At 40.7% G+C, this 24,081-nt stretch overlaps 1 protein-coding gene across 8 annotated transcripts in view; it reads left to right on the top strand.

Moving 5' to 3' along the window:
- Positions 1–474: 474 nt before the first annotated feature.
- The window catches only part of RCBTB1 (RCC1 and BTB domain containing protein 1), an 86,595-nt gene continuing 62,988 nt past the window's right edge, over positions 475–24,081 (top strand). For 2 of the 8 annotated variants that reach the window (XM_049853019.1, XM_049853013.1), the window contains exons 1-2: positions 475–616; positions 3,137–3,216. The gene's annotated coding sequence lies outside the window, so the exon portion shown is untranslated. Of the gene's footprint in view, positions 617–697; positions 1,348–3,136; positions 3,226–23,210; positions 23,294–24,081 lie in introns of those variants that run through there. The other 6 variants (XM_049853018.1, XM_049853020.1, XM_049853016.1 and 3 more) reach the window with 5 other exon arrangements.

A 24,081-nucleotide genomic window follows, 5' to 3' on the forward strand; every position in this document is an offset into this window, starting at 1 on the left:
TGAGCATCGTTTACTAAGTCAGCACTGAACGGTGCTAGCAGTGAAATTTAAATAATTTCAACACCAAGAGATTAAGGTATACCGTATAGTGTTTATTCGAACAGTTAATCTATGCATACAAAGAGTGCTAAAAATAAAAGTCCCCCCTCCACAGGCTAGTAACAAGAAGATTTTAAGGAGGAAAAGAGGAAATCGTGTATAAAATTCCTCACTGGCTAATGGTAATCGTACTGTGAGGGCATTCTGGAGGCGCAGAGGTTAAATAGCTCCGCTGCTAACCTAAAGGTCGGAGCTGGAGAAAGACGCGGCAGTCGGCTTCCGTAAAGGAAGCCCTATGGGGCACTTCTACTCTGTTCCAGAAGGGTCCCTGTGAGTCGGAACAGACTCCACGACGCAGTGTCTTTTTTCTTTTTTGGTTTTTTAATCTTAGCGCGATTGATTGGCTCGCGGGCCTCCGCGTCACGTGAGGCGCCCGGGCCGCAAACCCCGCAGCTTGGCGCCGTCTCCGGCCCCCCTCCGCCGCCTCTGCGCAGCACCGCTCGGCTTCTCCGGCGGCCGAGCCTCGGGGTCGCCGGCTTCCTGCCCTGGGCCGGCGGTCGGCGCGGTGGCCTCCCCGGTAGGTGTGGGCGGGCGCCTGGCGAGCGCCGAGACCGCTTCCGCCCCACCCTTCGCCTGGCCTTTCCTCTCCTCCCGGCGGCGGACTATCCCGGGCCGCTTCCCGGGCCGGTCTGGCTGTGCGCGCCGCCCGGCACCCGGCCTGACACCGGCCCGCTACGCCTGCACGCAGCCCGGGTCCGCGCCCGACCGCCGGCGCTGCGCCCCGGGCGGGTGGTGGGGCCGCCGGCTGGGCACCGTTAGCACCTCCGCTAAGGTTTCCTCAGAGGAGGAGGGAGAAGGGGGAGGCTGGGGAAACTTTTCCCTTCTCGCTTTTTTGAGCTGCATGGGCTGCTGTTGGCTCTTAGCGGAATCCTGTCACTTCTCTCGCGCTGTTTTTCCGAGGGGGGACCGCCTCTCTGGCTCTCCAGTTCCTCATTGGCCCTTTCGGGACCTTAGCATCTCTTTCTTCGCTCCTCGGAGCTGGTGGTGTCACTGGCGTTATTGACTTTCTCTTTCCCCCATTTACACGGAATCCACAAAGGGGATTCTCTCAGTAGGGACCTTTACCCGGGACTACGGTGAACTGAGTGAAGTGACATTTCCCTGATAAAGGACTTGCTCTGTTTTGTCTAAGATGAGCGTCGAGGCACGCTGGGTTCTCCGAAGTGACCTTTTACTTTATTTGCGTGTGAGACACTCCCGAAGCCACTTGCTGTAGAATTCTGCAGCTGGGGAGTCCAATTTTATAAAGTAAGCTTGCAGCAGTGCTTAAAAAAACAAATTCATGGTCCTATTTGCCTTTGCACCATTCTTTTTTTTGTGTGTGGGGGGGATTAAGTCCTTGGAGGGCAAAATTGTGGATTTCTTAAACTGGTATATATTATGGGCTGGTGACGTCAAACGGCCAGGTATGTAATGCCAGACGAAATGAAAAATGACAAGCCTTAGGGTAGTTTATAGTGTATTTAAAATTCAGAGTGTATCAATTTAAAGTGAGCATTGGTGGCTCAGTGGTGATAGCCATCGACCGTTATCCGAAAGGTCAGCAGTTCGAAACCACCAGCTGCTCTGCGGGAGATAGATTTACAGCCTCGGAAACCCTTTGGGGTGGCTATGAGTCTGAATCCACTGGTTGGCAGTGGGGTTTTTTTGTTTTTGTTTTTGATCTGCTTTCAGGGTGCAATATGTAACCATGTATTTAGATTCTATAAATATAGCAGTTCATCTGTAGGATAAATATGTTTTAATCCACTGATTTGTTTATTAATGCTTATGGACACGTGTTTTTTATTCTGCCTGCTAGTATGTTTTTCTTGAAGAGGAAGGATATTCATCTTTAAATCCACAGAGATTTTTATGTGTGTGATCCAAGTAATCAGGTTCTGGGAACTTAGGAGAACAAATAGCCATAAAAATCGAAAGCTGTCAAGCTTGCATCTTAAAAAAATATATATTTTTAATTAAAAAAATTTAAGTTACCATTTTGCGTTCCCACCAGCAGTGGGTAAGGGTTCCAGTTTCCTTACATCCTTGCCGTCATTTATTATTTTCTGTTTTTTTTTTTTTTTTTTTTTAAATCTTAGCCATCCTGTTGTTGTTAGGTGCCATGGAGTCAGTTCTGACTCACAGGGATCCTGTGTACAACAGAACGAAATACTGTCAGGTCCTTTGCCATCCTCACAATCATTGCTGCCCTGAGTGGATTTGCATCTCTCTTATGGCTGATTTTTTTTTGTATGGCTGATGGCTGCTAACCAAAAGGTTGGCAGTTTGAATCTACCAGGTACTCCTTGGAACCTCTATGGGACAATTCTACTCTGTCCTGTAGGGTTGCTATAAGTCAGAATCATCTCAGTGTTAACAAGTTTTTTGGTTTAATGGCTAATGACAATGAGCATCTTTTCATGTGTTTGGTGGCTGTTTGACTGTCCTCTTTGGTGAAATATCTGTTCAAGTCCTTTGCTCACTTTATAGTTGGGTTATTTATCTTTTTGTTGTTAGGTTACCAAAGTTTTATATATATTTTGATTACTAGATTCTTATCAGATAGATGATTTCTGAAGATATTCTCTCGCTTGTTAGTTTGCCTTTTTGCTTTTTTTGATAAAGTCTTGTGATAAACAAAAGTATTTAATTTTTGTTAAGTCCCATTTATTTATTTTGTCTTTCTCTGTGCTTTTGTTATATTAGATAATCCATTGTTAAAAGCTAGGCCTGACGGCCTTGCCCTGGATTTTCTTTCTTTCTTTCTTCCTTTTTAAATTTTATTGTTTTAAGTGCAGGTTTACAGCACAAGTCAGTTTTTCATTAAAAAGTTTTATAGACAAATTGTTTTGCGACATTAGTTTCAGTCCCCACATTGTGTCAGTGTTCTCCCCTTTCCCTTTCCACCCTGGGTTCTCCACGTCCATTCGTCCAGTTTTCCTGTCCCTTCCTGCCTTCTTGTCCTTGCTTTGGGGCAGGTGTTTCCCATTTGGTCTCCTATACTTGATTGAACTAAGGAGCACCTTCCTCATGTGTGTTATTGTTTGTTTTACAGGCCTGTCTAATCTTTGGCTGAAAGTGGACTTCAGGAGTGGCTTCATAGCCTCTGGGTTTCCTCTAATCTCTGTCAGACCAGTAAGTCAGGTACTTTTTTTTTTTTTAATGAATTTGAATTTTGTTTCACAGTTTTCTCCAGCTTTGTCTGGGACCCTCTATTGTGATCCCTGTCACAGCTGTCAGTGGTGGTAGCCTGGCACTACCTAGTTCTTCTGGGTTAAGGTGGTGGAGGCTGTGGTACTTGTGGTCCATTAGTCCATTGGAGTAATGTTTTCCTTGTGTCTGTGGTTTTCTTCATTCTCCTTTGCTCCAATAGCTTTATCTTAGATGGCCGCTGGCAAGCTTGTAAGGCTCACCAAAGTTGAATGTAGAACATTTTTTTATGAGCTCTGTTATGCCAGTTGACCTAGATGTCCCCCAAGACCATGGCCCCCAGCCTTCAACCCCAGTAACTCGATCCCTCAAGGTGTTTGGATGTGTATAGGGACCTTCTATGGCTTTCCCTTGGTCAAGTTGTGCTGACTTTCTCTATACCGTGTGTACTTTCCCTTTGCCAAACTTATACTATCTAGTTAGTGATTTTCCCTCCACACCTCTCCTCTCCCAAGTTACCATTAAAGATTGTTTTTTTTTCTGAGTGTAAACCTTTTCTTGGGTTTTTATACTGGTGGTCTCATACAGTAGTTGTCCTTTAGTGATTGACTTATTTCACTCAGCATAATGCCCTCCAGACATATCCATGTTGTGAAATGTGTCACGGATTCATCATTGTTCTTTATCATTGTGTAGTATTGCATTGTGTGTATGTACCATAGTTTTTTATGCATTCATCTGTTGATGAGCACTTACATTGTTTCCATCTTTTTGCTTTTGTGAATAATTCTGCACTGAACATGGGTGTGCATATGTCTATTTGTGTGACAGCTCTTATTTCTCTAGGATATATTCCTGGGAATGGGATAGTGAATCTTACGGTATTTCTATTTCTAGCTTTCTAAGGAGGTGCTATATCATTTTCCTTAGCAGTTGTACCATTTCATATTCGCACCAGTAGTGCATAACATTCCAATCTCACACCTCTCCCACATTTGTTATTTTCTGTTTTTTTGATTAGTGTCAGTAGTGTTGGGGTGAGATGGTACCTCATTTTAGTTTTGATTTGCATTTCTCTAGTGGCTACTGATCGGGAGCATTGCCTTATGTGCCTCTTAGCTGCCTGAGTGTCTTTGGTAAACTGTCTTTTTGTATCCTTTGCCCATTTTTTAATTGGATTTTTTGTCTTTTTGTTGTTGAGGTGTTGAAGCATTTTATAGATTTTAGAGATTAGACCCTTGTCAGATATGTCATAGCCAAATTTTTTTTTCCCAGTCTGTAGGTTCTCTTTTCACTCTTTTGATGAGGTTTTTTGATGAGCATTAGTGTTTAATTTTTAGGAGCTCTCAGTTATCTAGTACATCTTTGGGTGCTTGTCGTTTGTTAGTTACGGTTTGTATTCTCTTTATGTCATGTGTTAGGGTCCCTAGTGTTGTCCGTATTTTTTCTTCCATGAACTTTATTGTTTTAGGTTTTATGTTTAGGTCTTTGATCCACTCTGAGTTAGTTTTTGTGGAAGGTATGAGGTATGGGTCCTGTTTCATATTTTTACAGATGGGCCTCCAGTTGCCAGTACCATTTGTTAAAAAGATTATAGTTGCCCAATTTTATGGATTTTGATCCTTTTTCAAAGATCAGCTGACCATAGGTGGCTAGATGTACATCTGGGTTCTCCATTCTGTTCCATTGGTCTGTGTGCTGTTGTACTCGTATCAGGCTGTGTGACTGCTATGGCTACATAGTAGGTTCTGAGAGCAGGTAGTGTGAGGCCTCCTACTTTGTTCTTTTTCTTCAATGATACTTTGCTTATCCGGGGCCACTTTCCTTTCCACATAAAGTTGGTGATTAGTTATTCCATCTCATTAAAGAATCCTGTTTTTTGGAATTGAGATTGCCTTATAGCTGTAGATTTCTTTGGGTAGGATTGATGATTTCACACTGTTGAGTCTTTCTATCCATGAGCATGGTATGTTTTTCCATTTACGTAGGTCTCTTGGTTTCTTGCAATAGTATTTTGTAGTTTTCTTTGTGTAGGTCTTTTATATCCTTGTTAGATTTATTCCTACGTATTTTATCTTTTTAGGGGCTATTATAAATGGTATTGTTTTCCTGATTTCCTTTCGAAGTTCTCTCCATTGGTGTATAGGAATCCAATTGATTTTTGTTATGTTTATCTTGTATCTTGCTACTCTGCTGAATCTTCCTATTAGTTCCAGTAGTTTTCTTGTGGAATCTTTGGGGTTCTCTATGAATAGGATCATATCATCTGTGGATGGGGATAGATTTACTTCTTCCTTTCTAATTTGGATGCCCTTTATTTCTTTTTCTTGTCTTATTGCTCTAGCTAGGACTTCTAGCATGGCATTATATAGGAGTGGTGATAAAGGGCATCCTTGGCTTGTTCCTGTTTTCCAGGGGGAATGCTTTCAGCATCTTTCCATTGAGGATTGTGTTGGCTCTTGGTTTTATATAAATGCCCTTTGTTATGTTGAGGAATTTCCCTTCTATTCTTGTTTTATTGGGAGTTTTTATCAGGAATAGGTGTTGAACTTTATTGAATGCATTTTCTGTATTGATTGAGATGTTCACGTGATTCTTTTCTTTTGTTCTCTTAATGTGGTGGATTGTGTTGATTGATTTTCTAATGTCTAAGCATCCTTGCAAACCTGGTATGAATCCCACTTGGCTGTGGTGTATTATGATTATTTTTTATGATGCTGAATTTTGTGGGCTAGAATTTTGTTGAGAATTTTTGCATCTATATTCATGAGAGAGCCAAAACAAACAAAACAAAAAAAAACCAAACCCAGTGCCATCAAGACGATTCCGACTCATAGTGACCCTCTAGGACAGAGTAGAGCTGCCCCATAGAGTTTCCAAGGAGCGCCTGGCATATTCGAACTGCCAACCCTTTGGTTAGCAGCCGTGGCACTTAACCACTATGCCACCAAGGTTTCCCTCATAAGAGATAGTGGTCTGTAATTTTCTTTTTTTGCAGTATCTTTGGTTTTGGTATCAGGGTTATGCTGGCTTGATAGAATGAATTCGGGAGTATCCCTTCCTTTTCTGTGCCCTGAAATAGTTTGATTAGTACCAATGTGAGCTGTTCTCTGAATATTTGGTAGAATTCTCCAGGGAAGCCATCAGGGCCAGGGCTTTTTTGTTGTTGTTGTTGTCGGAGGTTTTTTTTAATTGCCTCTTAAGTCTCTTCTATGGTTATGGATCTGTTCAGATTTTCTCTCTCTGCTCGTGTCAGTTTAGGTAGATAGTGTATTTCTAGAAATTTGTCCATTTCCTCTAGGTTCTCAGATTTGTTGGACACAATTTTTCATAGTATTCTGTTATGATCCTTTTTATTTCAGTTGGGTCTGTTGTAATGTCTCCCATCTCATTTCTTATGTGGGTTATTCCTTCTACTATTTTTCTTTTGTCAGTTTGGCCATCAGTTTGTTGGTATTGTTGAACTTTTCAAAGAGCCAACTTTTGGTCTTGTTGATTCTTTCTATTGTTTTTCTAATCTGTTTTATTTATTTGTGCAGTAATCTTTATTATTTCCTTTCTTCTTTTGGCTATGGGCCTCTTTTTCTGCTCTCCTGCTATTTGTTTGAGTTGTAGGGCTCATGTTTTGATTTTGACCCATTCTTCCTTTTTGATGTGTGCATCTGTTGCTATAAATTGACCTCTGAGTTGTGCCTTTGCTGTCTTCCAAAGGTTTTGTTATGACGTGTTTTCATTAGCATTTGTTTCTAGGAATTTTTTAATTCTTTCTTTGATATCTTCTATAACCCAGTTGTTTTTAAGCAAGGTGTTACTCAGTTTCCAGGTATTTGATTTTTTTCCTTGTTCTTTGTTTCTACTTTCATAGCATTGTGATCAGAGAGAGTGCATTATATTATTTCAGTGTTTATTGAGAGTTGCTTTGTGGCCTAAAATGTGATCTATTCTGGAGAAGGTTCCATGTGCATTGGAAAAGAGTGTATATTTTGCTGCTATTGGTTGGAGTGTTCTTTATATGTCTGTGAGGTCAAGTTGGTTGATTTGGGCCTTTATATCTTCTGTATCTTTGTTGAGTTTCTTTCTCAGATGTTCTGTTTTTTACAGAGGGTGGTGTGTTGAAGTCTTCTGCTATTATTGTGGAACTGTCTCTTTTTGGTGCTGTTAGAATTTATTTTATGTATTTTGGATCCCTGTTGTTGGGTGCATCGATATTTATTAAGGTTATGTCTTCTTGGTGGATTTTTAGTTTAATCATTATGTAATGTCCTTCTTTGTCTTTTATGGTTGATTTTTCTGAAGTCTGTTTTATCTTAGGTTTACTATTACCACTCCTGCCCCTTTTTAGTTATTGTTTGGTTGATGTGTTTTTTCCATCCTTTGATTTTTAATATATTTATGTCTTTATGTCTAAGGTGTGTCTCTTGTACACAGCATATTGGTGGATCATGCTTTTTTATCCATTCTGCCAATCTCTGTCTCTTTCCAGGTTCGTTTAAGCCATTTACAGTCAGTGTGATTATCAACATGTATGAGTTTATTGCTGTCATATTGTTGTGCCTTTTTGTGTGGCGCTAACGTTTTCTTTTTCCTCTTACTTTTCTGTGCTGAGCTCTTTTTGTTTGTGTATTTTCTTTTGTTTTTACAGATTTTGTGTTTGCTGAGACTTTGTTTTTCTTTTTTATTCTGTTGAGTTGGCTTGTTAAGTTTCCTTGTGGTTACCTTGAAATTTACCCTTATCTTGCTAAGTTTGAACCAGTCTTTTATTACCTAGTATGGCCTTGACTTCTTCTCCATTTGGAAGTTTTATGCTTCCACCATTTATTTCACCTTTTATTGTTTTATGTTGATTTTATTATTTTATTGCCATCATTTACAGATTGATGTCTTTGTTTCCTTGTTTTAAGTCTTTTAGCTTTGTTTTATTATTGAGAGTTCTTTACCTAAGTTGGTATGTGGTGAGTTTATTCTGTGTTTTAGACTCTCGTTGTTGTTTGTTGTTGTTGGTTCTCTAACTGAAGGACTCCCTTTGATATTTCTTGTATGTTTGGTTTGTTTTTTACAAAATCCCTTAACTTCTGTTTCTGGAAATGTACTAATTTCACTATTGTATTTGAGAGTTTTGCAAGATAATTATTCTTGGTGGGCAGTTTTTTTTCTTTCAATCTTTTTATAGAAGTCATCCCATTGCCTTCTTGCCTGCATAGTTTCTTCTGAATAATCAGAGTTGAGTCTTATTCTTTTCCCTTTGTGACTTTTCTTTTTCCCCAAGCTACTCTCAGGATTCTTTCTTTGTCTTTAGTTTTGGCAAGTATGATTATGATATGTCTTGGTGACTTTCTTGTGGGGGTCTATCCTATATGGGGTTTGTTGAGTGTTGAGCTTCTTGGATGGCCACCTTTTTGACTTTCATGATATTTGGGACGTTTGCTGCCAGCAAATCTTCAGCCTTCTTCTCTGTTTTTTCCATTTTCTCCCCCTGTTCTGGAACTTCAGTTACATGCAGATTTTTGCTCTTGATTGTGTCTCTCATAATTCTTAGGTTTTCTTCATTCTTTTCTCTGATTTTTCCTCAAACAAAGTAATGTTCATGTATTTGTCTTCAGTCTCACTGATTATGTCTTCCATTGTTTCAGATTTGTTCCTTAAACCTCCTATTGAGTTGTCCATTTCTGAAATTTTGTTGTTTATCCTTTAGATTTCTAGCGGCAGTTTTTGTATGTATTTATTTTGACGTTTTGTTCTTGTTTTATTTTCTTGAATTCTCCTATTGCCTTGTCTGTATTTTCCTTGATTTTGGATATGTTTTCACTGATTTTGTTTGGTTTCCATGATTTTGATTATTTTTTCCTTCCTTTTGTCTGTTTTTCTTGATCTCTTTCCTAATCTCTTGGAGAGCCCTGCGTATTAGTCTTTTGAATTCTGTATCAGGTAGCTCCATGCCTTTTCTTCTTCTGGAAGTTCATTTGATTCTTATTTTGGTCACTTGCTGGAGCCATCTTCTCCTGTTTTTTTTTTTAATATGTTTTGATATCTGCTGCTTCTGAGCCATTAAGGCATTATTTTTTTTAATTTATTGATTGTATGTTTGCTTCACCCTGCTTCTTTGTTTTGTTTTGATATGTCAGGGCAGTTGGGCCAGGCATGCTTTGCTGCTTGCTTGTCTGTGGGCACGATAGTCTCAACACCTTTACTGGGTGAGCAGGGCAGCAGCAGGCAGGGTGAATCCACTTTACTGTACGCTCACTTGGTGAGGTGGTTTAGTGCAGACTAGGTGGGCTCTATCTGCCTCCTGATGCTGGTCCAGCAGTGTTGCAGCATTTAGATCCCCTCTCCAGCTAGGTGGGGATGTCAGACGGGGAATGGCCCAGGCTCCCTTCCCTTCATTCAGCAGCTGGTCAAGTGGCAGGAGGGAGGGGCATTGTGGGCCTGATTTGGTGGTGGGCCTGAGCCAGGCATGTTCTAGCCACAGCAGCATGGAAAGGGCCAGCGGGAAGGGGGTGTGGCCTACGGGGCTGGGAGAGGGGACAAAGAAAAGAAAAAGGGTAGCCAGTGGGTGGGGGGTGGCCCTAGGGCCTTCCGGGAGGGGCTGTAATGTGGCCTGCAGGGCATAGGTGGTAGGTAGAAAGCGCCTAGCCAGTGCCAATTTAGCTGCAGCGGTGCTGTGTGGCCTGGTAGCATGGGGGGAGGTAGTGTATGGGGCTAGGTAGAAGGAAGAAAGAAAAGGAAGAAAGAGAAGAAAAAAATGGTGTGGTGGGAGTTGGTAGGTGGTGGCAGGGGGAACCTGAGGTGGTAGCAGCCGGTGGCTCTCGAATCACGATGGTGTGGCGTGGCCTGTCAGGAAGGGGTAGAGGAGATATACAGGGCCACGTAGGAGAGAGAAGGAACAGGAAGAAAGGGAAAAAAGTAAAAAAAAAAAAAAATGACATGGTAGGAGCTGATGGGTGGGGGCAGGGCACACCTGGGGTGGTGATGGACCAGTGGCTCTCTAGCCAAAGTTGCACGGTGTGGCCTAGTGGTGTACAAGGCTAGGTGGGAAGGAAAAAGAAAAGGAGGAAAGGGGGAAAAAATGGCACAGCAGGAGTCAGCAGGTGGGGGCAGGGCTGACCCGGGCTGGCGGTGGGCTGGTAGGTCTCTAGCTGAGTGGTGTGGCATGGCCCATTGGGAAGGGGTGAGTGTGGCGTACGGGGCTAGGTAGGAGGAAGAAAGAAAAGGAAGATGGAAAATGGCACAGCAGAAGCAGGTGGGTGGGGGCAGAGTGGACTTGAGTTGGCAGCAGACCAGTAGCTCGCTGTCCAAGGCAGTGTGGCTGATTGGGAAGGGATGGAGGTGATTTACTGGGCAGAAGGGTGAGGAGTGGGAAAGCATGTTTCTCTGGTTATCAGGTGCTCTGTCTCTTCTTTGGGAGCTCTGTTAAGTGGTCTTCTTGTATTCCCTGTCCGGGGTAATTACTAGCTGTGCTTCAAGACGGTAATACTGTGCTTTTTTTAGTCAGCAGGGGACCTCCACTCTGTATTTCTCCCTGTTTTTTATTTGCCTCCATTTTCTTCTTCCATTCAGTGTTTGACCTAGTTCTTTATCCCTTCATTTGAAGCTTAAGGTTCCAGGATTGATGTTTGTATCTGTTTTACTTAGTGTTTTGAGTCTTTGCTGAAGAGGGACAGCATGATGCATCTGTCTAGGGTGCCATGTTAGTTCTATCTCATGCCCCTGAATTTTCTTTTATGAGTTTTATCATTGGAGTTTGCACACTTGTGTCTTAATCCGTTTTAAATTTGTTTTTGTGTATATTGTGAGGCATGGTTCCTCTTTCATTTGTCTGCATGTGGAAATCCAGTTTTCCCAGCGCCATTTATTGAAGAGACTCTTGTTTCCCCATTGAATGAACTTAGCGCCCTTTTAAAAAATCAGTGGACCATAGATGTATGGATTTACTTCTGGACTGTCCTTTCAGTTCCATTGGTATATGTGTCTATTATTATATCAGTACTAGGCTGTTTTGCTTACTGTAGCTTTGTAATATGTTTTGAAATGAGGAAGTGTAAGTCCTCATGCTTATTCTTTTTCTTCAAAATTGCTTTAGCAATTCAAGGCCTCTTGCTATTCCATATTAAGCTCAGGATTGGTTCTTCTATTTCTGTAAAAAAGACTTGGAATTTGACTAGGATTGTGTTGAATCTGTAGGTTGCTTTGAGTATTGTTGACATTTTAACAATATTAAGTCTTCCAATCCATGAACACAGGACATCTTTCCATTTATTTAAGTCTCCTCTAATCTCTTGCAGCAGTGTTTTATAATTTTCTTTGTGTAAGTCTTTCACATCTCTGGTTAAATTTATCCCTTGGTATTTTATTCTTCGATGCTATTGTGAATGGAATTGTTTTCCTGATTTCCCTTTCAGATTTCTCCTTGCTGGTGTGTGGAATCCCAAATGATTTTTGTTTGTTGACCTTGTACCCTGCAACTTTGCTAAATTTTTCTATTAGCTCTAGAAGTTTTCACGTGGACTCTTTGGGATTTTTTTACATATAGGCTCATGTCGTCTGTGAATAGAGATAAATTTAGTTGTTTTCTAATCTGGATACCTTTTATTTCTTTTTCTTGTCTTATTGCTCTGACTAGACTTATAATACAATATTGAATAGAAGTGATGAGAGTGGGCACCCTTGTTCCTGATATCAAGGGGAAAGCTCTCCATCTTTCTCCATTAAGTATAACATTCGTTGTTGGGTTTTCATATATGCCCTGAGTCATATTGAGGAACTTAACCTTCTTTTCTAATCTTGTTGAGGGTTTTCATCAAGAAAGGATATTGGATTTTATCAAATGCCTTTTCTTCATCAGTAAAGATGATCATGTGGTTCCTTTCCTTTGTTCAATAGATGTAGTGTATTACATTTATTAATTTTTTTGTTGTTGAACATCCCTGTATTCCTGAAATTAATCCCACTTGGCCATGGTATATGACTCTTTTAATATGCTGTTGGATTCTGTCCGTTAGTATTTTGTTGAGAATTTTTGCATCTGTATTCACAAGGGATATTGACCTGTAGTTTTCTTTTCTTGCGGTGTCTTTGTCTTGTTTTGGTATTAGGCTTATGTTTGCTTCTTAGAATGAATGAGGGAGTATTCATTTCTTCTTTGTGTTTTGGGAAAGTTTAAACAGGCTTGGTGTTAATTCTTCTTTAAATATTTGGTAGAATTCCCCATTGAAGCCATCTCGTCCAGGACTTTTTTTTATTGGGAGATTTTTGATGACTGATTCAATCTGTTTACTTATTGTCGGTCATTTGAGACTTTCTATTTCCTCTTGAGTCACTGTAGGTAGGTTGTGTTCTTTTAAGAATTTGTCCATTTTGTCTAGATTATCCAGTTTGTTGGTATGTAGTTGTTTGTAGTAGTTTGTCATAAGTCTTTTTATTTCTGTCAGGTCAGTTGTAATATCTCCATTTTCATCTCTTATTTGGGTATTTGCATCTTTTGTCTTTTTTTCTTTGTCAGTCTAGCTAAAGGTTTGTCAAATTTGTTGATGTTTTCAAAGAACCAACTTCTGGTTTTGTTGATGCTATTGTTTTTCTGTATTCTCTTTCATTTATTTCTGTTCTGATCTTTGTTATTTCCTTCCTTTGGGTAGGTTTAGGCTTAGTTTGCTTTTATCTTTCTAGTGCCTAAAGTTGTAGAGTTAGGCTGCTGATTTGAGATCTTTTTTCTTTTTTTCATGTAGGCGTTTATTGCTATAAGTTTCTGAGTGCTGTCTTCTCTGAATCCTATAAGTTTTGGTATGTTGTGCTTTCATTTTCATTTGATTCTGAGTAATTTGTGATTCATCTCATCTTCTCATAGCGACCCTATAGGACAGAGTAGAACTGCCCCTTTGAGTTTTGTCCGAATCGACTCAACGGCAGTGGGTTAATTTGTGATTTATCTTTTAACTTCACTGATAGTTTAATAATGTGTTGTTTAATTCCATATGTTTGTATTTTTCCAGTTTTTTTTTTCCTGTTCCTGATTTCTAGTTTCACTCCATTGTAGTCAGAGAAATTACTCTGATTTCAGTCTTTTTAAATTTATCAAGACTTGTTTGATGACCTAACTTGTGGTCTGCCCTGGAGAATGATCCATGTGCACTGGGGTAGAATGTGCTTTTGTTAAGTGTAGTTGGTTTATAGTGTCATTCAGGCCCCCTCTTTCCTTGTTGACCTTCTTTCTCCATGTTCTGTCTAGTAGTGAAAGTGGTGTGTTAAAGGCTCCAGCTGTCACTTAGTGTTGTCTGTTTCTTTATTCCGTTATATCAGTGTTTGGTTCATATATTTAGGTGCTCTGATGTTGGGTGCATATATATTTACAGTTGTTAAATCTTCTTGATGAATTGACTCATTTGTCACCATATACTGTCCATCTTTATCCCTTCTAACAGACTTTACCTTAAAGTCTACTTTGTCTGATATTAAGATTGCCATCCCAGCTCTCTTTTGTTATTATTTGCATGGAATATATTTTCCATCCTTTCCCTTTCAATCTGTTTGTGTCCTTTGGTGTAGGGTGTTAGACTTAGTTTTTTAAAATTGTTCCAAGTAGTATATTAAGTCCACAGTATAGACTTTTTAATATTTTGCAAGCAAAACTTGGAAGAGAATTTAGAAAATACAGCCAAGCATAAGGAAGGATGTGCATCATCTATAATTTTACCCCCTAAAGATAGCACTGTTTGGGGTATAAGCAATTTTTTCTATATAAATTAATTGTGTTCCTGGCTTCAGATAGTGCGATTTCAGATTGTAAGAGATACTGTGATATCCAAATCTAGCACATTCCTGAGTCTAGGAGAGCATGTAGCAAGGATTTAGGAATGAGGAATTTATCCAAATGTATTTGATTCAGATAAGGGTTCAGATAGCAAGAGTTCAAATGGCTAGGACCTGTAAAGCCTCTATATTTTTGAGCATTAGGTACACTTTTTAAAAAATGAGATCATACTTATCCATACATGACAAATTGTAGGGTGGGAAATGACTACATGAAATTCATCTTTCCAGGTAAGGCTATACTAGACCATTCCCAAAAGATCGTGTCTGCCCTTCCTACAGTCCCAGAGAAGAAGATTCCATGCCTTTTCTGAGATTAGCATTCCACAGGATATTCTTTTTGATGCTTAAGAAAAAGTTCTACTTTTGGAAATAAAGTATTTCTTCTCAGGCATTCACACCTGAACTGAAGTGGCGTGGTAGAAACATCCAGTAGTATTGTTTACAGCTGTGGTAGACTGTCTCCAGAGTTGGCCTCCAGCAGTTCCTCCCATCCCTGTACTCATCTGCCACTCTTCCCATCAAGAGGCGGAGTCTTTCTGCTCCGTTTACTGTGATTTGTGTTGACCAGTAGAATGGTGGCAGATGCTGTGTCAGTTCTAGACGCAGTCCTTAAGAGGCATGGCTTTAGCTTTCACTCTCTTAGGAGCCAATCAGCATGTATAGAACCTTGGGCTAGCCTTCGTGGAGAAAGGGAGGCCGCTTGGAGGAGTGTCCCAGATATGTGGGTGAGGCTTGATTCACTCTAGTCAAAATCCCAGTGCCCGAGTCCAGTCAAAACAGAATCAAGAGAAATATTGCTGTTGTTTTAAGCCACTAAGTTTTGGGATGGCATGTTATGCAACAATAGATAACTGAAACAACACAGCCCTTTCGTGCTGTAAAATCCTTGGACTAAATCTGGGTCACCTATAAGTCGGTCCTAAGATAGGAACTGTGAGCACAAAAGTATGGTCAACATATGCCATAGCATGCTTAAAAGATAAATCTCTAACTTAATTAACCCTTTACTTCATGTCGCATAGGAATGTACTTACTAGTTAAACTGAAGACTATATCTAATATTCTACAAGGTGACTTGTTAAATCATTTCCTTTTGTGTAATTGGTTATTATTTGTATATGTGGTTGTTGGAAATCCTGGTGGCGTAGTGGTTTTGTGCTACAGCTGCTAACCAAAGGGTCGGCAGTTCAAATCCGCCAGGCGCTCCTTGGAAACTCTCTGGGGCAGTTCTACTCTGTCCTGTAGGGTCGCTATGAGTCGGAATCGACTCAACGGCACAGGGTTTGGTTTTTGGATGTGGTTGTTACCAGCCTTAACACCTTGTGGCATGATTATATGAATCGTTTTAAAGAAACTGCACATTACTGATATGATACATGTGTGGTCTCTCTCTTGCTGTTTGTCGTTTAATTGGATTAGTACCATGATTTCAGTATAAATCCTTAAAATACCCCTGATGATGTAAGCAGAGATGCAGGGATGTATGAAAAATTCTTTGTTCTCAACGTCAAGGAGAGTGACTCTTAAGCAAATTGTCATTCTAATGTATATGTTGCAAGACTTTAAGCAAAACACTGGATTGTTAGGATTTCTTCTGTCATTGTCTTTAAATGAGAAAATCCTCTTAGCAGCTTCCTCTTCCAATTCTAGTTAGAATCAGCTTTTTTTTTCTTTTTCTTAAGAAGAACAAAAACCTCTTTCCTGCAGAAGAAAGTCTCAGATCAGACAAAACAGTGCCTTTATAAACGATAGCCTCCAACTGTCACTGGTCTATACCTTACCATCTTGCTGTGTTTCTCTGTAAGTGCATTTCCCCATTCTCCCTGGCTTCAAGCTTCTCCACTCTTAAACATCTTACCTCTTATCACTGTCTCATCAGAAAACCTTTCCTCTTAAGGAAAACATAGAGGACACCAGAAGATAATGCCCCCAAATACAAGTCAAAACCATAATGAGGTACCACTTCACACCCACTAGGTTGGCAGTAATTAAAAAAGACAGACAATAACAAGTGTTGACAAGGATGTGGAAAAATTAAAACCCTCATACACTGTTGGTAAGAATGCAAAATTGTGCAGCTTCTTTGGAAGACAGTTTGGCAGTTCTTCAGAAGTTAAACATAGAGTTACTATGACTCAGAGTGACCCTATAGGACAGAGTAGAACGGCCCCATAGGGTGTCCTAAGCTGCCATCTTTACAGGAGCAGGTTGCCAGGTCTTTTCTCTCACGGAGCTGCTGGTAGATTAAGAACCACCAACCTTTTAGTTAGTAGCCGAGCACTTAACCATTGTGTCACCAGGGCTCCTTGGAATTACCATATGACCTAGCAATTGTAGGTGTGTATATCCAAGAGAATTGATAACATATGTCCATTCAAAAACTTGTACACGGAAGTTTATGGCAGCATTATTCATAATAGCCAAAAAGGGGAAGCAACCCAGATATTTATCAACTGGTGATTGGATAAACAAAATATATCCATAACAATGGAATAGTCATCATCCATAAAAAGGAATGAAGCACTGATACATGCGACAACGTGGGTGAACCTTGAAAACATTATGCTAAGTGAAAGAAGCAAGATATAAAAGGCCACATATTTTATGATTCTATTTATATGAGATGTCTGGAGTAGGCAAGGCAAATCTACAGAGACAGAATGCTTTTCCCTTTCTTGTGTTAAAGTGGAAGATGTGACTTTCCCCCTTTCTGCAGCTTGTCTTACACCTCTGCTTCAGATCCCATTCCTGGGTACATCCTCAGGAATCTCATTTCATTGATTATGGTCTCTCTTTTACCTTTCTGTCTCTACTGGTGCGTTCCCATTCAACATGTTCAAGTCTCTAGCATGTTTAAAATGAAAAGACTACCCCAGATTTGTTCCTCAATTCCATGTCATTCTATGAGTGTTATCCTATTTGTTTTGACTTCACAGTCAGACTTCTTGAACAGGCTGTCTGTACTCATTGTTTCCTTTTCCTCACCTTTCACACGCTCCACCACCGGCTGCAGATCTGGCTGCTTCTGCTTACAATCTCACTGAGCCTCTTCTTTTTAAGGTCACAATAGTCCTCCTTCTTAAGTCTAATGGACTCAGTGTCATGGAATTGTACATGTAGAAATTGTTAAACTGATGAAAAAATCTAATGAATGTTTTTCAGTCCTTGTTTGAGCTCTTAGCACCATTTGGCACTGACAGTACCTCCTCCTTGTGATGCTCACATCCCTAGGTGTCTGTGACACTGTAGTCTTCTGGTCTTCTTCCTCCCTGGTCATGTCTGCTCCTTCACAGTCTCTGTAGGGTACTTGCTATCACATTACTGCTGGAGTTCCATAGGGTTCTGTCCAGGATGCTCTTCTCTTCTTACGCTACGTTTCTTTCCCTGGGTGATCTCACCCATGCCCAATTTCCATATATCCAATCCAGACCCATTTCTTAAGCTTCAGATTTATGTCTGTTTGTTCGACATAGCCACTTTGATATTCCACAGGTACCTACAACTTCAAACGTCCAAAGTAGAACCCCTTGTCTTCCTCAGAGCCGGCTGTGCTCTGTTAGAGTGAGTGGAGTCATCAGGGACTCACTTGTTCAAGCAGAACTTCTTGGTAAAACCCTTGGCTCTGCCTTTTCCCCGATCTAGCTCTCCTCCTCCTCCTTTAATTCAGTCACAGAATCCTTCTGAATCTGTCCCTCAACCAGTTTTTCTATTTCTGTTTCCCCGGTGTAGGCTTCCATCCTTTCTTTTCTGGATTACTGTAACCATCTTAGCCTCCCTCTAAACACTGTCTCTTCACCACCATCTAGTTTCTACAATTCAGCTGAAAAAATCTTTCAAATTGATTCGTCTGATCATGCCACTTCCCTGCTTAAGACCCTTCATTGATTGCATATTGCTCTTTGACTAAAGTCCAAACTTTTTGGTTTGAACATATAATCTGACGCCAGCTTTTCTTTCGTTGTCATTCACTATCACCTCTGCCTTTGCCTTGTGCGTTACGGCAAATTTTCTGGTTCCTTCACCTTGCTGTATTCTCTCTCTTTCTCCTCCAGACCTTTACCTGGCCTTTGCTCACTGTTCAGGTGCCTGCCTTCTACTCAGGTAGTTGCCACTTTCCAATTTTGGTGCTTCCATAATATCTGAGTGTCCGCATGAGAACACTGACCACCCTGTTGTGAGCATCTGTTTCTGTGTCTAGATCTCCCTCACGTAAGTTCTGCTGGAGTTGGTGTTGGCTCTGTATCATTTACCTAGAGGATACCCAGTAAATATTTTTGAATAAAGAGTGTAGTTCTAGCTAGCTGTCCATGGTTGGAATTTTAGTTTGCTTTAGGCCATGGCGGGGTACAGTGGATACTTTTCATGCAGCTAGAAGGAAGTAGGGAGCCCTGGTGGCATAGTGGTTAAGAGCTTGGCTGCTAACCAAAAGGTTGGCAGTTTGAATCTACCAGATGCCCCTTGGAAGCCCTATGGGGCAGTTCTACTCTGTTCTGTAGTGTCGCTATGAGTTGGAATTGACTCGACAGCAATGGGTTTGGTTTTTTTTTTGGGAGAGGAGTAGAAGAAATCATTTTTGAGACTGCCACATACATGAGATTCATGATACCATAAATAGATTTGAACTTGGACCTCTCAATTGCAGCCTTGACTTCATTAGAAAAATAAAAATGAAATATTATTATGTTCTATTTCTTCACCCTTTTGACCCATCCTTTTTTTTTGGGGGGGGGGGTCTATTTTGTAAAGCCTTTTGTGTTTGGTGAGGAACCCTGGTGGTACAGTGGTTAAGCACTCAGCAGCTAACAGGAAAGTTGATGATTCAAACACACGAGCTGTTCCTCAGAAGAAGTATGTGGCAGTCTGCTCTAGTAAAGATTTACAGTCTTGGAAACCCTGTGGGGCTGTTCTACCCTGTCCTATAGGGTCAGTATCAGTTGAAGTTGACTCAGCGACAGTGGGTGTTGTTGGGTGCATCGAAGAACAAAACTATAGAAAAACTATTACTAATCATTGAGAAGGTTTCTTTTTGAAAATAGAACTGTCCTGTAAAAAGCAGTACTTTTATAAAATCAGAGCTTCACATCCCAGGATATGTTAGTTTTTGCTGCCAGTACTATTGCCACTCGAGTTGTTTGCTTGTCTAACCTGAGTGCATGACTTCAGTAGAATTATTTCTTCACTTGCAATGAGCCGTCAGATTACATATATCCTAGAATTGCCTAAAGTTTCTGTGCAATGAAATAAGAATGAATGATGGATTGTTGTTGCAGGTTGTGCTTCAAGTCAAGCAACTTAATGGCAATTGGGAAGTGGCAGTTGTAGGACCTTACTTTTGACTCTCAAATGAGTGATGAATTTGAACAAGTGATGAGAAAAAGGCAGTCACAGTCAGTGTTAGGACATCTGACAATGGTCATGCTGTTCTTTAAAGGAAAGTAGGAGGGTTACTTTCAGTCACCTGTACAGGTGGCTTCTGCTGCCTTTTCCTGAAGGGTGGCAATAAACTGTTCTGGAGAATGCTACATTCTCAGAGCCTCTTGGAGCCCTGGTGGCACAGTGGTTAAGAGATGATCTGCTAACCGAAAGGTTGGCAGTTCGAATCCACCAGTCACTCCTTGGAAACCCTATCCGGCAGTTCTCCTCTGTCTTACAGGGTCACTGTGAGTAGGAATTGACTTGACAGCAGTGGGGTTTTTGTTTTTTGGTGGAGCTCCTTAGTCATGGTAGAAGTTGCTAAGCATTCAAGACTTTCTTTCCTTTTTATTCTTGTAGTACGTAAGCTTATAGAAAAGAGAAGTGTATGGCAATCGTCCTAGCAGCTGGTGCTGTGGCACCATCACTGTCTCCGTACCTCTCTGAAACTTTGCTTCCTATTTGCAGTACTTAGTCCATAGAATGGGTGAAATCATTTCAAGATAGAATAAGCCTCAAACTAAATTTTATTAAAAATTATATTAGAGGCTTGTCTCAACCTTTAAGATACATTTGGTGTTTAAATCGGAGGCATAGCATATGCTCAGTCTGAAAAAGCTCATCAGAGTTAAGTATGGAAGAGATTATAAGAGCAATGTTTGACACTTCTGAAATTTGAGAGGTTTTTTAAATTGCTTTTGGCATAGATATATGACATAGCAAGTCGTAAAGTTGTACCCCAAAAACTTACCTAAAATGTTAGAATTGTCTGTTGGCAAGTTTGCATAGAATGAAAATATACACCCACTCCTCACTTAGTGACATAGTTAGGTTCCAAAGACCAGGTCATTATGTGAAAATTGGTGTTAACTGGAATACCTGCTGTTTCCTGCCCTGGTCTCGCCTTCTCCCTGGCCCAGCCCTGGCCCCAGCCTTCCCAGCTGGGCAGTCACGGCCCCTCTTACCTGCACCGGCCATGGACTTGCCCTTGCTCTGCTGCCCAGAATCTGAATCCACACTGTGGGCTGCTGGCTGGGTGTCCTCAGCCACCCAGCTTGGGTTCTGCGGTGCACTTGGTGGGGGAACTGGGGTGGCGTGGAGTGGGTGGTGCACAATGGGCTCAGCCAGGGGGTTAGCTCCTCAGGGTTGAACACTGCCTGCTGCCTGGGCTCCGCTCCTAGTGCCCAACTGCGTGCGAGGCAAGTGTAGGGGCAGAGGGTGGGCAGGCCAGGAGAGAGAGGAGAGGACTGGAGTGTCGGGTGCCCCACGGGTTCCAGAGTGGGGCTAAATACCCCAGGAAGGCACTGCTCCTTGCTCTGCGTGCCCTGGCGGAGCGCTGGGGCGGGTGTGCTGGTCAGTGGGGTCATAAATGTGCAAAATAGTTGGATAGTAGGTTTTTAGTAGTGTGTAAATGTGACATGTTGGGTAACAAGACAATAAGTGAGGAGTAGGTGTAATGCAGTCAATATAGAGAAATGTGGCCACACACATAAATGGAAACTTTGATGGTTTAAAAGAAAAAAAGACAAAGGCTATGAAAAACACATGCTGTTCTGAGAAACTGAATGCCCTTCACTAAGGAAACGCTTACGTTTTATAATCTGCTAGAATAGAGAATATAGTTTCTGGGATTTTAGATAACAGTTTCCTGGGCTGTATAATTTTTATGTAGTTACAACTGTTTTATACGTATTTTTTTATTTATACCTTGACACATATCATGACTACATATTGTATCTTGTTTTTTAGTTATCCACTTATATTTGCATTCCAGGTTTCCAGTTACTTAGGATCTGGCTTTCTGTTAGGCCTTATGCTGCCCAAAGGCAGGGACCTTCAGTGTATTGCTCTTTACGATGTCACCAAACTTGGTATCTTGGATCAGTGTCAGAAGAAGAATGAAAATCTATTATTTCGTTCATGTTATCATCCAGTAGTGCTTTTTTTTGTAAGGTGTCTTATTAAGTATAAATAAATAAATTCCTATTATAAGGCAGCTTAGCAATTCAGATAACTGAAATCATTATCCATCCTGTTTCTGAAATTAGAGAAGCCCCTATTAAGCATCTTCAGTATAGTGTAATGCTTTAATTCGGTTATTTTTTTGCAATTTAAAAATCATTTTGCAAATTTGTTAAGCATGTATATAAAAAAAACCAAACCCATTGCTGTTGAGTCGATTCCAACTCATAGTGACCCTATAGGACAGAGTAGAACTTCCCCGTAGGGTTTCCAAGGAGCACCTGGTGGGTTCGAACTGCCGACTTTTTGGTTAGCAGCTATGGGTCTTAACCACCATGCCACCAGGGTTGGATTCTTCCAGCATTCACAGTGCTTGTTACCTGGGAGAGTATCAGCTTCCGTGATAAAGAATGATACAAGCTCACTTTATGCCCCAAGATTGACTCCAGAAGAGTCAGAATTTGGTGCTGACTAGTTCTGAAGGGTTGCTTGCTCTGTTCCGACCTCTTTTCCTTGGAAAGCCCAGAGGTGTAAAGTCCCATTGGTCTTATCAGTCTTTTTTTGTGCCATATACGTTCTGGTTAGAGTAGGGGTCTACTTTTTTTAAAGGTCTGTGTGGAAGCCACATGCTTATAGGTCAGCCCTGAATTCCAAATCCATTGCCATCAAGTCGATTCTAACTCATAGCAACCTTATAGGACAGAGCAGAGCTACCCCAGAGGGTTTCCAAGGAGCAGTTGGTGGATTCGAACTGCCAATCTTTTGGTTAGCAACCAAGCTCTTAACCACGATGCCGCCAGTGCTCCCCCTAAATCCAGTATTGTTTAATTTTGAGACCGTTATTGCATTAAAAACAAAGTTATCTGGTACTGTTTCTCTCCATTTCCTGTTATTTTTCAAACTCTATAAACATATTCAAATATATCTTTTGCTAAATCAGTAAAATAAAACCCTCCTCCACTCCTCCCGAATAGGTGGCTTTTAGGGGAAGGGAAAATAATTGTGCTTTGAGAGGAAGCAGAGGACTGGTTGGCACATTACCTCTTCAGGCCTCCAGTTCTCAATGTGAAATTCTAAAATTGGAAGGTCTATGTTTGTCCTCCTGATGGAATTGCTTTCAGAGTGTGAAGTAAAATAAAATAAAATAACCTTTTTCCCCTTGCCACAAGTTCTTCAAGAAACAGTGCCAGTAGCTAGCAAAAGCTTTTTCAGAAAATATATTGATCTGTAGTCATAGATGCAGAATAAGTTCAGTGGTGATTCAGGATATATTTTGAAGTGCCAGGAAAATACGAAGATATAAGTGGGTTGGCATAGTATCCTGTGAGGCTGTTAAACCCTTTTCTGACCTCTGGTACATAAAACTTGCTTACATTTCTCTTCTCTGCTTTTCTACCCTCACTTTATCTCTGTACGTTAAAAAAATCATGGATTCATCCAGTTATGCACAGTGAGTGATAATTCAGCCTGAACATCAGTGCTGTTTATGACAGACTTGCCTAAGCAAAACAGTGGAAGAAAAGAAAATTAGTATCTTACTGAAGTACTTCAGAAGTAACTGTTTACATGTAAGCGACCTGCTAATTACAAACTCACCATTTTTATGATTATCAAGCAAGTCCTGGGAGGGCCTCCTCCAGGGAAACTCATTTCTTTTAGAAATGTACCATTCAGAATTTTTTCTAATCTGAATTTGCCTTCCCGAGACAGAATTAATGAAGTGTGATTATACTTTTCCAGAAATATTTTTGAGGACTGAAACCCTTCTACATTTAATTTTATATTGATAATTTATTTTACAGATTTTGCTTGAAACATTCCATCACCTTATGTTGTGAACTTAAGGCAAGAATACATCCTAAACCTTAACAGCTTGTACAGCTTGGTAGGTAATACATAATTAAAACAACTAAGCTGTTTTATCTATTTAAAATATGTGTGTGGTTTTTTGCAAAGTGTTCGTTTTAGAAATATGGGAATATATTAAAAAAAAAATAAGTCACCTGTAATCTCTTCAGAGAGATACTTTGGTGTATATATAGATTCTTTTCTTGTGTACAGACCAAACTCATTGTTGTTGAGGCGATTCCAACTCACAGCGACCCTGTAGGACAGAGTAGAGCTGCTCCACAGGGTTTCCAAGGAGTGGCTGGTGGATTCGAACTGCTGACCTTTTGGTTAGCAGCCAAACTCTTATCCACTGTGCCACGAGGATTCCTTTCTATATACCCAGAAAAACCAAACCCAGTGCCGTTGAATCAGTTCTGACTCATAGCGACTCCATAGGGTTTCTAAGGCTGTTAATCTCTGCAGAAGCAGACTGCCGTATCTTTCTCCCGAGGAGCTGCTGGTGGTTTCGAACCACCAACCTTTCAGTTAGCGGTCCATTGCTTTAACCACTGCACCACCCGGGCTCCTTTTCTGTATTCGGTATACTTTAAAAAAATTAAATCATATAATACATGTTGTTCTATAGTATACCTAAGCCTTACAGGGTACATTTGTTTTTTGTTTCATTTTGTTTTGACTTGGGAAGAAGCACATAGTTTATCTGCGTTATGCTTTTTATTAGCACCTTCCCTTGAGATGCTTCCCTTGGGGGTGGTTATGACTTGGGGAATGCATAGCAACATAATTAGGGACAACTTTGGGTTACCTGTCTTAGGATAGTTA

This window comes from Elephas maximus, chromosome 14 (assembly GCF_024166365.1).
Source record: "Elephas maximus indicus isolate mEleMax1 chromosome 14, mEleMax1 primary haplotype, whole genome shotgun sequence".
NCBI classification, from domain to species: Eukaryota; Metazoa; Chordata; class Mammalia; order Proboscidea; family Elephantidae; genus Elephas; species Elephas maximus.